The following is a 17,233-nucleotide window of genomic DNA, read 5'->3' as shown; positions in this document are numbered from 1 at the left end:
CAAAAGGGTGTCTTGCCAAAATTCAAACTCTTCATCTGGCAATGCCACTTTGGTGAGCTACCAGTTCAGGTGATAATTGCGGTAAGAATTAGAACCCTATCGCCTATTTACAATCATGCCGTATGAGATTGTAAGAGAACCATATTGCATTTCTTCCACTCCTTTTTATTTCAATAATGCGGATTGGAGTTATTGGTAATGATTTCACTACGAGCTGATGCTGAGCTCTGTAAGTCTCTCTACTATTTTTGAATTTAATCTCGCCATGTAATTTTGCCACCTTTGATGTACTCATAGTTTAGCTTAGGATCATCTGTGACAACTGGTAACAAAGTTTACATCTTTGCCAAGCTGGAGTGTGATTGTGAATTTTGAAACAAATAAAGGAAATCCAAAAAAAAAAAAAAATTAAACTTTTAGCTCATAAGTAATAATTGGGCTAGTAAAAGATAAATTGAGCTTTTATTCGGTAGAACTAACATCAGATCTTTGATTTAAATTGAGCTTTTCTTGACTGTAATTTGGATATTTTTCTAGAGGCCCAAGGCTGTTTACTCTCTCATGTGCTGGAGATGTTTGAGTGCAACTGCAGAGAGTCGTGTGGATTCTTAACGTGTCATTTTGAGTTAGGCTGAGCACGAATCTTGACAAAATTATCCAAGGCTCTTCAGTGTGACGGAACTTTTCAAGTGCTAGATAGAACAAAGATTCGAGGCCCTATGTAAAACAGTAAAAGGAATAGTTTTTCATCTTCAATTTGGAAATATATTTCTGGCAATTCTGAGAAGTATTTCATACTTAACTAGAGCTCTTGACATCACATCTTTATGGGCATCTAAGCCTTCTGTGATGTGAATTGCCAAAGCAGTGCAAATTTCCTAGGATGGATATATTGTAGACATTATTTCAAATGATACTCCTCTCACTGTACAGGAGATGCGTCTGCGCAAATGGTTTAAATTGAAGATATTTCCATAAGAAGAAACAAGAAACACTTCCAAAGAAAAAAAATACCCTTAGATGTAGGCAGATTTATATATAGCTCCAATTAGTACCATAAGACATACCTTTTCTTGAAGCTCCTTCATCATCTCCATCATCAATTGAGTCTGCACAAAAACTTTTCTCTGAGAAAACGAACAGTTCATAAAAACTCCAAAATTTCGATTAAAGTGTCTTGCCAGAAATCACAAGGGCACATTTTTGGTAACATTTTCAAAACACTTTTTTTTCATAAACTTATTTTTTTAGGAAAATTCAGCCGGACCAGTTTCACCCAACCAGCTGGCATGAAACTAGGTGAAATATTACAGTTGGGCACCTCTTTCTTTCTATGAATACTGTATGCTGTTTCCTATGGTGAAAAGTCTGGACGTGCATGCTTCCCGACGATCGTAAATGGACAGTGGAATTTACCCTTTGCCGTGGACCTGTATTATGTTAAGGTATTCAAACCAAATCTGGTGCTTTGATTACTGGCATGACTTGCATTACTTGCATGACACCAGTTTTTAGTGTAAAATATATCATACCATAGCAGTACAAGAGGTACTCAATTTTATGCTAACCCTAATTATGCAACTAATCCGCCCAATAAACATAGTGAAGTCTAAAATTGACTTCAAGATGCCAATAAAGCTTGATCAAAAGTACAATTTTGCAACTAGACCTCTATGAAACATCACGATTTACTCAGGTTGACCTAAATAGGCCTCATGATTTTCTCAGATCTGTGTAATCATAATAGCAGACAACAGTGATTACTTCTTTTATAAACATGAATTTTAATGTGGGATTTATTACCTAACGAGCCATGGTTCTTGCCAGGGCGGACACCAGTATTTTCTCCATTTGATTGAACTCATCCAAATTTAGCTTTGGAAAGTCTGAACCATCGATCAATCTAAAGATTTCCGAAGTACTTTGACACAGATATTCTCTGGGTTTATCAATTAGATAAAATTCTAAAAATTATGTACAGACTTAGATCGGTACCTTGGCAGAAACTTTAGTACCTCAAAGCTGGTCCCTGAATCTGCTGATAATCTTGCAGCCCTCTGAAATAAAAACATGTTTATCAGCTGGTACAGCTGGCCAGAATATGGTAAAATGGTAAGCATATGTTCTTTTATTGAAATTTTTATCTCATATTGCAGGGTTGCTTTCCAGAGATAGGAAAAAATCACCATCCATGCCGTATGGATTATGGGCCTTTGCCAGAATGGTTCAACTAACAACCAACTGAATTGATAATTTCAAGGTACCAACCATATGTTTGCTTCTAATTTTGTTCGTTCTTAATTTTCCACAGTTTATATAAGCTGGGTACTTGTTCTGCAGAAAAAACATAATTTAACTTTGGGTATTTTTCACGTTGAGTTAGTTGCATTATGCGAGGTATATATTTAGCTTTACATATCTAATCTCCAAGGATTCAAGTTTCAGCAGGTATGAGGCATATGCAGTATGATATGTGCATGACTTTAAGGTAATTTAAAATTAGATTAACATTAAAATAGGGCCACCTTTAGCATTCATCAACCCTCATTTGCGTAATATACTTTTAATATGCCATCAAAGGCATAAATGGCAGATCGAAAACAGTTAAATTGCACTTGAGAGTTTACAGTGATGAGAGCATAAATATTTGCTAATTTATTTTCCAGTACATCTTGTTGTACCTTTTTCACACTTTGTTTGGTATCTGAAAATCTTCTGTACCTCTCAATTATCTTATCCATGCCGCAAAATTTTATATGAAAAATAATTATCAACTGGCAAGTGGACTAAATAGGTGCATTTTATCTGGTATGACACTGGTAGTGAACAGCCCTGCTATGAAGAGTATATACCTGTTGTTGGTTGCAATGAAAAAATGACTTCATTTTTTTTAAAACCAAAATCACTAAACTGGTATTAGTTGGTGATTGCTACTTTGGTCTTTGTCACTCGGTGGAAGGATTGTTCCTGGTCAGAATACTACACTGAGAATTCACCCTTAGTTTGGTGTTTTGAAACCACCTAGTTGGTTAAAAAGAATCAAAACTAATAGCAACCATTGAAGACATTTAAATGCACAAATTAAACATCCAATATTGATTGTAGGTACGAATTTTTTCATTTTGTAGAATATTCATTATTTTTTGAATAAGTAGAAAGTCATTTTTATTGGATGGTCCAAAATGTTTGTAGACCGTGATTTTTCTCCTATTAAAGGAATGAAAAAAAAAAAAAAATCTAACAATGGAATCTAAAATATAAAATCTAATTTGTTTTTCAAGATTATGATATGTAAGTCACACCAAGTAACAAAGGATTTCTTCCTAAAAAAATTATGAAAGAAAACCAAGGTTCTAAATAGCGTTTATAGCGGCGTAGCGGGGAGAAAAAAAAAAGCTTTAGCGAATAGCGCAGCTATAGCGAAAGCTATCATAAATAGCGTTTTTTTATTTCAAAAATTATATTTTATATTTATACTAATAGTAAACATGTCTCATCAAGAAAAAAAAACACCAAATTGATTAAGAAGTTCTAATATTCATATTGAACCAATACAAAGTTCAAATTGTCATTCAAAACATTCTTAATTAAAAAACTATCGATATATTTTATATTCAAAATATACCACTACCATATATTAATGTATGATACAAAATTTAATTGATATAGCGGTATAACCCGCACATGTTCCATTATATTGATATAACTTGATAAAGTAAAAAAAAATCCATCTGGACATTAAGGCATATTAAAATTGCAAAATTATAAACCATGTAGCATAGCGGACCGCTATTGCCGCTACACGCTACACGCTATAGCGGTTGTAGCTCGATTAACGCAGTTTTACCCCGTAGCTTAGATTTCTAGGTTCAAAACCGCTATAGCTTCGCTATAACTAGCTATTTAGAACACTGAAGAAAACTAATGATGGATTTTCTCCATTCAATAAGATGTGAAAGAAAAAAAAAATATAAATTTGATGTGTTTATCAAAATCATAATATATAAGTCACATCAAGTGACTCAAATTGGAAATTTTTTTATAAACCATAATGAGTAAATAAATTCTTCCGGAACCAGCATGATTACTTCGTTTTTTTGAAAAACCAGAAGGACCGAGTGCTCCATTCGGTCTCCAGTTTTCCCTTTTCTCCAGACCGAATGGAGCACTCGGTCTCAACCATTTTTTCACGTTTTCCCTACAGGCGCCACAGAAAATCCTGAAAATTCCAGACCGAGTAGACCATTCGGTCTTGAGATTTATTAAAGTAACCCGTCTCTGTGTTGCGTTCCCCATTCCCCCATTCACCATTTTTCCTTCCCTCCCCTGTCTCTCTTCTCTCTCCGTGGCTGCCTCAAAATTTTTTTTTTACTCTCTAATTATTAGTTTAATTTTAATTCTAATTATATAGGTTTGTGTATTTTTGAAAGGAGAACAAGAAGAGCTTCAGATCTACAAGTTTCGTTAGGTATGAAGTTTAATTCTCTTATTTTTGATTAATAATCCAAAATTATAAATAAATAGTTAGAATAAATGGTTTAGTAGCATAAATGATTTATGTAATAATGGTAGTATAAATAAATAGTTTTTGTGTAATTTTTTCTTTTTGTAGTATAAATGATTTATGTGTATTTTTTAGTAGTATAAATGGCTTATGGACTAATTGTAGTATAAATAAATGTTTATGTAGTAATTGTAGTATAAAAAAAATGATTTATATAGTAATTTATTTGCATGTAGTTTATGTAATAATTGTAGTTTAACTAAATAGTTTATGTTGTAATTTATTTGTATGTAGTTTGCATGTAGTATAAATAATTGTATTAATTTATATTTATTTGCATGTAGTATAAATAATTATATTAAATAGTTTATGTTGTAATTTATTTGTATATAGTAATTTATTTGCATGTAGTTTATGTAATAATTGTAGTTTAACTAAATAGTTTATGTTGTAATTTATTTGTATGTAGTTTGCATGTAGTTTATGTTGTAATTTAATTGTAGTATAAATTATTTTTGTAGTAATTGTATTAATTTATATTTATTTTTCTAGCGTAATTTAAGTTTATATATTGTAACTATTAATTGTAGAATTATTTAGTGTACATGCATTTAGTAATTGTTGCAATCATTTATTTTTTTAGTGTAATTTAGATTTTTCCAGTGTAATTGTAGAATAATGAAAAATAATAGAATGAATGTTAATATTTAATTCAATATTTGCATGTCAATATTGAATTGGAATTGCATGTTAATATTTTTTTGTATGAATTTATTTATATTGTAGTGGAAAATGGAAGGTGAACAATCTTTATTGCAGTTGCCCCAAAAGCAACATAAATTATATGCGGCGACTACGAAGGTATTTATTTAATATCGGTTTGAATTTAAATCTACTTATTAAATTTTTGAATTCTAAATCTAATTTTTGTAAAATTTTTTTTGCATGTCAATTATCGTTCCAGCCTGATTTTAAATGCTTACTGGTAGTTGCAAAATGGCAGTTAGGTACCAGCCTAAGATGAAAGAAGGTTTAAAAAATTTAGGCTTGTATCAGATGGTTCATGTCCATCACTGTCTGATAGATAAAGGGTTGATCACTGCTCTCGTTGAGAGGTGGAGGCCCGAGACAAATACTTTTCATCTTCCGGTGGGGGAGTGCACAGTGATATTGGAAGATGTTAGCTGTTTGTGGGGCTTATCTGTTACTGGTAAAATATTTTTTGTTGCTAATTTATACTTTTGTTATTAATTGAAATTTTGTACTAGTATAATTTTGTTTAACATCTATGTTTACAGGGAAGGCTATCTGTGGATGTACCGATGATGAATATTCACAATTGATCTTAGATTGTCTAGGACACGAAGTGTATGATGGTTATGAATGGGATGATGATGAATTTTATCATAAAAAGGTGGAGAATAAGGGTGAACCCAATGAGAAGGTATCAATCTCAAAAAACTATATGCGTCTGATATGGTTGAAAAAAAAATTTAATGATACGAATTTGGCACTAGTGGATAACCGGGATATAATAGATCGGCACACACGAGCATATGCAATGTACTTGTTCGGGTCTATAATGTTTCCGGATTCGAATTCAAGTTCCGTCTCGTTAATGTACTTACCATTCTTGGAATATTTGGGACCTCGAGGTGAGGACCACTACAACTGGGGAGGCGCTGTGCTCGCTTGCCTGTATCGCCAGTTGTCACGGGCATGCAGGTATAAAATGGGATTAATTAATGGTCCATTACTGCTGCTTCAGATGTGGTCTTGGACCCGGTTTGCTATAGCCCGGCCCGTACCACACGATGTACATTTTGGCAACAATATCATAGATGAGAGACTGGCTTATGGAGCAACGTGGACTATTCCGCATCAGTGGGAGGGTAACCCTGCGAGAGGTACATTTTAATAATAATTATTATGTTTTTCCATATAAATATGTATTGATTCAATATGTAATTGTCATATGTTTACAACGTAGGTATTGAGCAAATTCGGAATCAGTTTGAGCGTTTGAGATCCGATGTTGTCAATTGGAGGCCGTACATATCTTATGTAAATAATTTACATGGGGCCGGGATAAGAGACCAGGCGTACTTTGCATGTCGCGTGTGGTGCATCCATTTCTGGGAGGTAGAGGTTCACTTTCCCGAGAGGGTTTTTCGGCAGTTCGGATTATATCAGGCAGTTCCTCCGCCGGCTCCTCTACCCTTCAGCCATCTTGAAGAGATTCGCAAATACACACGAGCGCACGGGTTGTTTGATGATCACTCTGTGGACTGGAGTGACCACTGGCTGAGTCATATCGACACACATCCCCAGTTGTTAGCACAGCTTTCTGAAGATGGACAGCTTATTCCTTATCTTCCGGACAGGTACGATTAAATTTTTGAAAATAAAATATTCACATTTAACAATGGTAGAAATTTTTTGTTAAGTTTCACTTTTATCCAAGGTATGACGGGTATATGCAATGGTTCTTCGACAATGGCATGTATTCAGTGTTTCCAAATCAAAACAACGAAGAAATTCTGAGCCAGAACGTGCCCGAACCGGAAGGAGATGTAGCAAATCTTGGGTATGTCTCAGATGCCCTAATTCAAGCTCGTGCCAGATGTCTTTCATAAACGAATAAACTCTAAACACACGTAGTCTTCTAGTTTAAAAAACCGAAAAGGATCTGAATATTGAACCGAAAAGGGTCTTTTAGAATTTCACACGTAGTCTTTTAGAATTTCATAAAGTATAAAAAAAACAAAACTCATAAAAACGACTACAAATTTTTTCTATTAAGCAGTCCCAGCTTTTGACCAGATTAAAAGTTCTATTTAGAGAAAACGGCTATATGGATTTTGATATACTTTATACCAAATTAAAGGTATGGAAGTCTAGTTTCCATAGAACATAAGTTCTCTATACAAAAATATTACAGATAAGTACAGTTTTAATGATTAATGGGCGAAGGTCAGAACAGCTACAAATTTTTTCTATTAAGCAGTCCCAGCTTTTGACCAGATTAAAATTTCGATTTAGAGAAAACGGCTACATGGATTTTGATATACTTTATACCAAATTAAAGGTATGGAAGTCTAGTTTCCATAGAACATAAGTTCTCTATACAAAAATATTACAGATAAGTACAGTTTTAATGATTAATGGGCGAAGGTCAGAACAGCTACAAATTTTTTCTATTAAGCAGTCCCAGCTTTTGACCAGATTAAAATTTCGATTTAGAGAAAACGGCTACATGGATTTTGATATGCTTTATACCAAATTAAAGGTATGGAAGTCTAGTTTCCATAGAACATAAGTTCTCTATACAAAAATATTATAGATAAGTACAGTTTTAATGATTAATGGGCGAAGGTCAGAACAGCTACAAATTTTTTCTATTTTTACCACGTCTGAATATTCTACTCCAACGGCTACCAGATGGGCGGCTACCGGATGCCTCTGGTTGGCTACCATACGGGCGGCTACCGGATGCCTCTGCTTGGCTACCAGATGGGCGAATACCGGATACACTTCTTCGTGAACCTTGTGTAGCAGTTGCCTCTCTATACATAGCGGATGCCTCTGGACGTGGACCAGATACGCTTCTTCGTCTTCCATCAGTTGCTCCTTTTAAATAATGACAAAAAAATAATTAGGTGTGTGTCAAATAATTAAAATATTAACTTATTCACTATGTAATTTCGAACCTGAATTTCTTGTTCTATGGGATCCCTCTGGACGATGTCCTACATTGCGTGGCCTAATTCGAGCTTCCATATCATCCATAGAATTAGGAATTCTCTTGTGCTTTCTCCTACCCTTATTAACTTTATTTGGGTCTGGCCTGATTATAGGCGCTCCCGCGTCAAATGGCCAATTGTGAGCGTTACCAAAGCTGGAAAAATTACCTCTCCATGTGTTGACATAATTTTCAACACTATAATAGTGGCTTACATAATTCATCGAATTTAGACGAAACTTACAACACACCGCTAGGACGTGGTCGCAAGGAATACCAGTAAATTGCGGTTTCTGACACTCACAAATAGGCAACCCCCCCTCTCCACCTGGAAATCTGACTTCATACTTCATATCTCCCTTCACTCCCTACAATCAATAAATCGAAATAATTAAATGTTATCATTTATAAGTTGAAACTGATAATTTAAGTAAACAGCTGACATACCGTTCTGACGACTCCATCATGAACTACGACCTCAAAAACGTTGGGCCCCATTGGTATCACTCCATGCTCCTTTCCTTTTGTTGTCCGATATTCTAAAACTGATAATATATTCTCTGATAATTGCATTCCTCTTCGAACCCACTGTTGAGCGACCTTACCTCTATTGAAATACCAATCCACAATTTTGTAAAATGTGCGATCAACTATCGCTGTTATAGGCAGTTGGCGAGCCACTCGAAATACGTTGTTCAAGGATTCTGATCCGTTTGTAGTCATTATACCCCACCTATTCATGCCTCCGTCATGACATTGTGCCCATTTATGGAGTTGCAAAGGCTCTTCTTCGAGATTTCGCAACCGTTTACCACACCACATTACATATTTATAAGTAGTAATACTCCTACCTTTTATCAAATCCATACCCTCATTAAACCTCCAAGGTTTCATCTTACAAACAAATTTCTTGAATATTTTTTTTATGATTTGGTCCTTGCACAACTTGTAAACATTTGACGCAATATGTTGAGAACATAATCGATGAACTGCTTCACCCCTTTCCTCACACCACCCTAAATCAGGTCTATCAAACACTGAACGGATTGCAGCATGCTGGTCTGATATAACGCATATCCGACCAGGACCGACAACATTTTTACGTACAAATTGCATAAACCAGCCCCAATTAGATGAACTCTCCTCATCCGCAATCCCGAACGCAATTGGCAATAATTGTTGTTCTGCATTGTAGGCGCATGCCATGAATAATTTTCCTTTATACCTGCCGGATAGGTGTCCAGCATCTACACTTATAACTGGTCGGAGATATGGCCAGGATTCAATGCATGGACCGAAAGCCCATGCCACACGGGTGAAAATACGGATGCCCATTTCTGTAGATGGTTCATGCTCAATTACGTATTTTGTGTCTGGGGTAGACATCTGTATTGCACTGAGCAAAGAAGGTAGCAGTTTGTAGGCTTTTTCCCAAGAGCCAAATAAATCAGCAATAGCCAACTCCCTCCCTCTCCAAATCTTGTTGTATGAAGGCTGAACCATTTTGTATCGATTTCTAACTGCAAATCGACATGCTTTAATTGACATCTCCAGGTCCTCCTTCAAACCAGGTTTGATTACATCTGCAATCATCCTGGCAATCAGCTGACGACTGTCTACTTTACAAGCAATACTGTAACAATTGTGCTCGTATGGGTTTGTTGCAATTGTCCAATTTCCCGTCTCAGTAGTTTTTGCGTATACAACCCTCTGCTCTACATATAACTATATAGCCAGTACGATTGGTATGAGTTTGTTGTAATTCTAAGTTATGATTTAGGGCAAATTCACCCAACTGAGATTTAAGATCGGCTTTGGAGTCAAACATCTGTCCCACTGAAAATTGACCGTCAATTCTGGGTGGATAACCAAAAAATGCTTCATCCTTGTACGGCATCGGCACATCGTCATTAAATGCCGGAAAATGATGCTGCAATCCTCGATTAATAAAGGGAATAGAATTTACCCACTCCTTCATTACATCTTGCATTCTAATTTGATCCTCCATTTCAGCCATATCATCTTCCCCGACAGCTGAGCCACCAAGGTCAGAGTTTGTGTCTGAGCTAGAGTTTGTGTCTGAGCTAGTATTATTATTCATCTCATTAAAACGAGTTACCAAATCATCCACTATAGGTATTTCGGATGGGTTATCACAATATATGGGTGAATCAGACACTGTTGGGTCTCTGCTACTTCCAGGTACACTACCCGGATATGGGTCATAATTGGTCTGATTAACAAATGGTACTGACTCAACCACTAAATCAAGAAGTTTAAAATTTAGTACCGGAGTGGCATGTTCAAGCACCATGTGCCATATCGTTCCGTTGTCTATGCTAAACAACTGGTATTTTTCTGCTGAGCCAGGGGGTGCGGTATTCAAACGTGCCCTGATTGTCAATTCGAACTGGCTAGGAAGCAAACGAATGCCAAGATATATATTTTTTCTTAGCTCATCAAGACTCGTTAAGTTAGTAATAGCAAATGTGCAGGTCGGTGCGTCTGAAATTTCGCGTTCATGATAAACATTTATTATTACTTGAGACATTACCTGAAAAAAACAAATTTCACAATCAATCATCGATATCATTTTTAATTTTACAACATATTTAAGTGGGATTTATAATTTTATAATTTAGATTTATTTTAAGTCGAATTTAATTTAATTTAAGTTTTGTGTCAGGTTAAAATAATAATTTGACTATTCAAAAAGCAGTATATCACCACAAAAATTGCTAAGAACTGTCAAAACTATCTAATTAATTATTTATCAGTATATCACCACACAAAAAAAATTATCATTCAAAAGCAGCAAGCGCTTGTGAAACAATATACCTTAGTCTTTATATTATTTTTTCAAACTGAGAATTTATAAAAGTTATGAAGTTGCATGTAACTTTTATTTTCTTATCATGTCAGAATATTAAAAAATATAGTTCATTTTATATAAAATCACGAAATGGTAAACCCTCAAGATCAATAAAAAAAAAAAAATTCAACTTCATTACTTTGTATAAAAAAAAACTAAATAATTATAACTTTTTTGAAGTTACATTTTTCTTTTAAAATCTTAATTTCCTAATGCAAGAAAATTTGACCATATACAGTGGAGCATAAGAAATGGTAAACATTTTGAGTCCTTCTATAAAATATAATTACGTGTATGTTTTGTCTTAAAAAGTATTTAGCTAATGTCAATCAATATTTATATATCGATTTATTTATTTTATATGATTTTTCTAATGAAAATAAAAATACATTTAATATCTTAAAATAAAAGATGCTCTTATGAACGTAATTAAAAAAAAAACTTACTAAAATCTTTAGATGAAAGCTACCAACACAATGCAGAGGCCGATATGTAAAAACACAATATTGTGATGGAGCTTGATTTTCAGCTATAAATGGTGAAAATGGAAGAGTGAATTGGAGAAGCAAAACTTGAGAAGGGAGTGAATTGGATACGCTTGGGAGAATTGATTTTCAGCTAACATGCTCTATGTCTTATATAGACGGATTATGTCGGTGCGTGCACAGAAACAAAAGGTGAAAGTGCTACCATATACTGCATCATTTCTAACTTCTAATGATGGGAATTGTCGGTGGAAATGGACTTTATTGGAAAAAAAAAATCAAGACCGAATGCTGTATTCGGTCTGGAGGCATATACCGCACCATTAGCTGCACAGGAAATTGTGAAAAAGTTGAAAAAATGGTTGAGACCGAGTGCTCCATTCGGTCTGGAGAAAAGGGAAAACTGGAGACCGAATGGAGCACTCGGTCCTTCTGGTTTTTCAAAAAAACGAAGTAATCATGCTGGTTCCGGAAGAATTGATTTATTCATTATGGTTTATAAAAAAATTTCCTCAAATTGACCATTTGAATTACAAAATATACAAGTAGAGTTGTAGCAGAGTAGCCTACCTCTCTTTTAACTCACATACACATACACAGAGTTAGGGGTGTTTATCGGGTCCGGTTTAATTGGTTTTAAACTGATTTGAACCGAGAGAGATCCAATTAAATCGTTCCGTTTTTCCGGTTAAATAGATCGGATTGGTTCAATTTTTAAAACTGGTTTAACTATTTGGTCCAGTTTAGAAACTTTAAAACCTATTAAACTGAACCAACCAAAAAGAGGATTATAATTCTTTTGAGCCTATAAAAAATTAATTATGAACATTTTCTTTCTCCTCCAGTATGAAAATAACCAAATCCTAATTCAATTATGTGTATTGAAATAAATAATTCTTTTGAGCCTATAAAAAAAATTAACAAAAATTGTTTGGTTTGTATAATAGCCAAACCCTATATGACTATATGAGTTCGGTTCAATCTTCTTATTATAGTTTGGTTTTTTTTTTTTTTGGTTCGGTTGTATTTTTTAAAACCAAATAAAATTTTGGTTTGTCTATTTTATTTTGATTTTAACCGTACCGAACTGATGAACAACTTTAGGGAGAGTAGTGTTAGTGCGAGCTGAACTTATTAAGAAAATCCTCGAGTTTAGTCTTAAAAGCCATCTGATTGGCTTGAGATTAATCTATTTTGACAAGACAATTTATTTTTAATTTTTGTAGTTTGTTTTGTATGCAGACTTTGGCTTGTCCAGTAAATTATTTTTGTGAAGTAAATTATTTTTGTCAAGTACATAAAAATCAACAAATCCAGTATGTCCTTAAAGTGAAGGCAACAACTTTTGAAGCTCATGAACACTTAGGGCGTGTTCGGCAGACGAACGGGAATAGGAATAGGAATAGGAATGAGATTGCAAAATTTTTGAAATAAATTTTACTGTTCACGTGGAAAAAAAAAAAATTCAGTCTGAGTGATTTTTTTTTTTTCCACGTGAACAGTAAAATCCGAACGCCCCTGGGTTAGCTTAGATCATGCTCTCTTTCTTTGTTTGTTGTGTGTGTGTAAAGTTAGGAAATTATACAAATATTTGTATTTCAATAATACGTAATGATGCAATATTTGAACAATCTATCCAAGTTGCTTACTTGAATCTATAAATCAAAATCTTATAAGATACCAATTTATTAATTTCTTCGGAAGTTGGACCTTATTTTGACATGTAAATATTATATATTATTTTGCTATTTACAGTCATCTTCAAGAATATGAAAAAAAGGGTGCAAAAAAAATTCAAAAAGCAATAAAATATGGTATTCTGCAATATTTTGATATGAGAGAGACCGTATTTAGTGGATTGGATTAATCATTCGGACATGTAAGAGAATGATATTAGACCATTTGCACTTCAAATGTTTGTATAATAGCCAAACCCTATACTAGTCTATAATATACTATACATAGCACCCATAGGTGGTTCAACGGGTTCAAACCTCGAGTCTTGAAATTAAAATAGTTGAATTTGATCTACAAATCAAATTTTTTGTACAAAACTAATTTTATGCTTTTTTAAGATTTTATTTTTTGGATAATAAGAAAACCAATCCTATGGGACAATCTAGAAATTTTAAATCAATATTTATTTTCCTATTAAAAAAAGAGAGTAAAACAATCTTTAAAAAAAAAATAAATACAAAACTTGGTTCCTACATGATTTCGATGTATAGATCGACTTACGCAGTTGAGATCCTGAATTTCATGACTCGTAATTTGTACCCACGATATATACTTTGACACGGTCTGGCCACGGAGATTCACAAGGACACCAGCGAGTTCAACTAAACATCACTCAAGAGGAGCAAAGCTCAACCCAATAGTGGATAAGAGGAGATAAACTCAACTCAAACAATAAAATTCGAATATATTCAATAGTTGTTTTACAAAATAAGCATGGCTTCTCTTATAGCCTTACAATGACCTCCAAAAATCACCTAAACATTAATACAACTTTAACTACTTTTTATCCTCCCAAAATATACTTAATTATCTTCCTAGAAACCCCAAAACACAGCTGAAAATAAATACTCTTTGACCCTAATTAAAACACACTCAAAACTCACACCTAATTAATTAATACAAGCTGTCTCAAAACAGATTAGTTCTCTTAGCATGCCTGTTTGACTATGATATGCTTGGAATCTGAACAAATGTATCACATAAACGTTGTAGAGCTTGTTGTCAGCTTTTCACAGAATTTTGGATCACCCAAATCGGAGCTCGTATGAAAAGTCGATGACCAAAATACTAAAGACATGTCAGTCAGTGCCATGCTGGACGGATAAAACTGCTACTGCCGGAAACATTCTATTTTGTTTTAGAAACTAGTTGTTCTCAAGGCCCATTGAAGTGTCCCATATGATATGTCACTGAATGATGAGGCCTATAAGCTTCAAAAGTTTCAGAACGGTGCAATTTGGGCGGTGTCATACTTGTTAGTCGATACCATGCATGGTGCCATAGATTCACTTTATACATATATGTAGATATATGTACATACATACATATCAGATGTGCATATCCATATGCATATGTGCATGTCTAGTTTATGTATATATGTAAAAATATATGTTCATTATAGGGTGCATTTGGATTGTAGAAGGAATAGTGAAAGAATAATATTATTATGGTTAGTACATAAAAAAAAGTGAGATAGCTGCCAATTTTTTATGTTACATTTTGCCAGAGGTCACTAAGCTTTGCTCTTTGTGACAAATTAGTCATTAAGTTTGATTTTTTTTTTCATAGGAGGAGATTTTAACGGCCATGTTAGTACAACTAGTGGGGGATATGAGAGGGTGCATGGAGGTTTTGGATATGGCGATAGGAACCAAGAAGGAGAAGAGATCTTGAATTTCGCTGTAGCTTATGACCTCATGTTAGCTAACACCTTCTTTAGAAAGAAACAATCCCATATAGTTACCTTCAATAGTGGCCAACACTCTAGTCAAATCGATTTTGTCCTTACTAGGAGAGATGACAAACGAGCTTGCGTAGATTGTAAGGTGATACATGGAGAATGTGTTGTTTCACAACACCAGCTTTTGGTATCCGATTTTCGTCTTCGGATACGTGTTTGGCAGGACAAAGGCGCCAGAATCACAAGGACAAAATGGTGGAAGCTCAACGGGGACGCCTCACGGGTGTTTAAGGATAAGGTGATTGGAGAAGGGGCATGAAACATAGAAGGAGAAGCAAATCGCATGTGAGAGGAGATGGCAACTTGCGTTCGAAAGGTGGCTATGGAGGTGTTTGGAGTGACAAGAGGAAATAAACGAGAACCTAAAGATACTTGGTGGTGGAACGAGGACGTGCAAAAGGCTATCAAGGAGAAAAAAGAATGCTACAAATGCTTGCATCATCACAGGAGTGAGGACAACATTCAAAAGTACAAAGCGGCAAAAAAGAACGCAAAGAAGGCAGTGAGTGAAGCAAGGGGTCGTGCGTATGAAGATCTATATCAGAAGCTAAGTACGAAGGAGGGCGAAAAGGACGTCTATAGGATAGCTAAACTCCGCGAGAGGAAGACGAGAGACTTTAATCAAGTTAAATGCATTAAGGACAAGAATGATGGACTTCTGGTGAAGGATGACGAGATAAAGAACAAATGGAGAGCATACTTTGACAAGCTATTCAATGGAGAGGATGATAGCACCACGATCGAGTTGGATGACACTTTTGATGATACCAACAGAAGATTTGTTCGGAGAATTCAAGAGTCTGAGGTGAAGGAGGCGTTAAAAAGGATGAAAGTAGGCAAGGCGTTGGGGCCTGATAACATCCCTATCGAGGCGTGGAGGTGCCTTGGAGACGTAGGAGTAGCTTGGCTAACTAAGTTGTTCAATAGCATTTTCAGATTAAACAAGATGCCTGACGAGTGGAGAAGAAGCATATTAGTACCAATCTTCAAGAATAAGGGAGATATTCAAAGTTGTACAAATTACAGAGGAATTAAGCTTATGAGCCATACAATGAAGCTTTGGGAGAGAGCCATCGAGCATCGCTTAAAAAAAGTTACAAGCGTTACGAAGAACCAATTTGGTTTCATGCTTGGGAGGTCAACCACGGAGGCGATTTTCTTGACGAGACAACTTATGGAGAGATATAGGGAGCAGAAGAAGGATCTACACATGGTATTTATCGACTTGGAGAAAACGTACGACAAAGTACCGAGGAATGTTATGTGGTGGGCTCTTGAAAAGAAGAAAGTTCCAACAAAGTACATTACCCTCATCAAGGATATGTACGATGACATTGTGACTAGTGTCAGAGCATACAATAGCGAAACCAATGATTTTCCTCTTAAGATAGGACTACATCAAGGGTCAGCTTTGAGCCCCTACATTTTTGCCCTGGTGATGAACGAAGTTACAAGGGACATACAAGGGGAGATCCCTTGGTGTATGCTCTTTGCTGATGATGTGGTGCTAATCGACAAGAGTAGGATAGAAGTTGATAGGCAACTAGAGTTGTGGAGACAAACTCTAGAATCGAAGGGTTTTAGACTTAGTAGGACTAAAACCGAGTATATGAGGTGCGAGTTCAGCGGTGTCCGGTCAGATGATGGAGATGTCACTTTGGCTGGACAAGTAGTGCCTAGGAAGGACACCTTTCGATATTTAGGGTCGATGTTGCAGAGTGATGGTGAGATTGATGAAGATGTTAGTCATAGGATTCGAGCGGGGTGGGTCAAATGACGACAGGCATCTGGCATTCTATGTGACAGAAAAGTCCCCCAAAAGCTCAAAGGCAAGTTCTACATGACGGCTATCAAACTTGTGATATTATATGGTGCAGAATGTTGGGCTACTAAAAGGCAACATGTTCAGAAGATAAGTGTAGCAGAGTGCGTATGTTGCGTTGGAGTTGTGGGCATACAAGACGGGACCGCATCATAAATGATGATATACGTGACAGACTTGGGATAGCACCGATTAAAGAGAAGATAATCCAAAATCGTTTGAGATGGTTTGGACATCTCCAAAGGAGGCCTCCTGAAGCACCGATGTGTACTGGAATTATAAGGCGTATCGAAAACACAAGGAGAGGCAGAGGTCGGCTACGATTGACAT

Source organism: Carex rostrata, chromosome 3 (assembly GCF_964058835.1).
Source record: "Carex rostrata chromosome 3, lpCarRost1.2, whole genome shotgun sequence".
NCBI classification, from domain to species: domain Eukaryota; kingdom Viridiplantae; phylum Streptophyta; class Magnoliopsida; order Poales; family Cyperaceae; genus Carex; species Carex rostrata.
The sequence above is the reverse complement of the archived record's forward strand: the minus strand, read 5'-3'. Positions refer to the sequence as shown.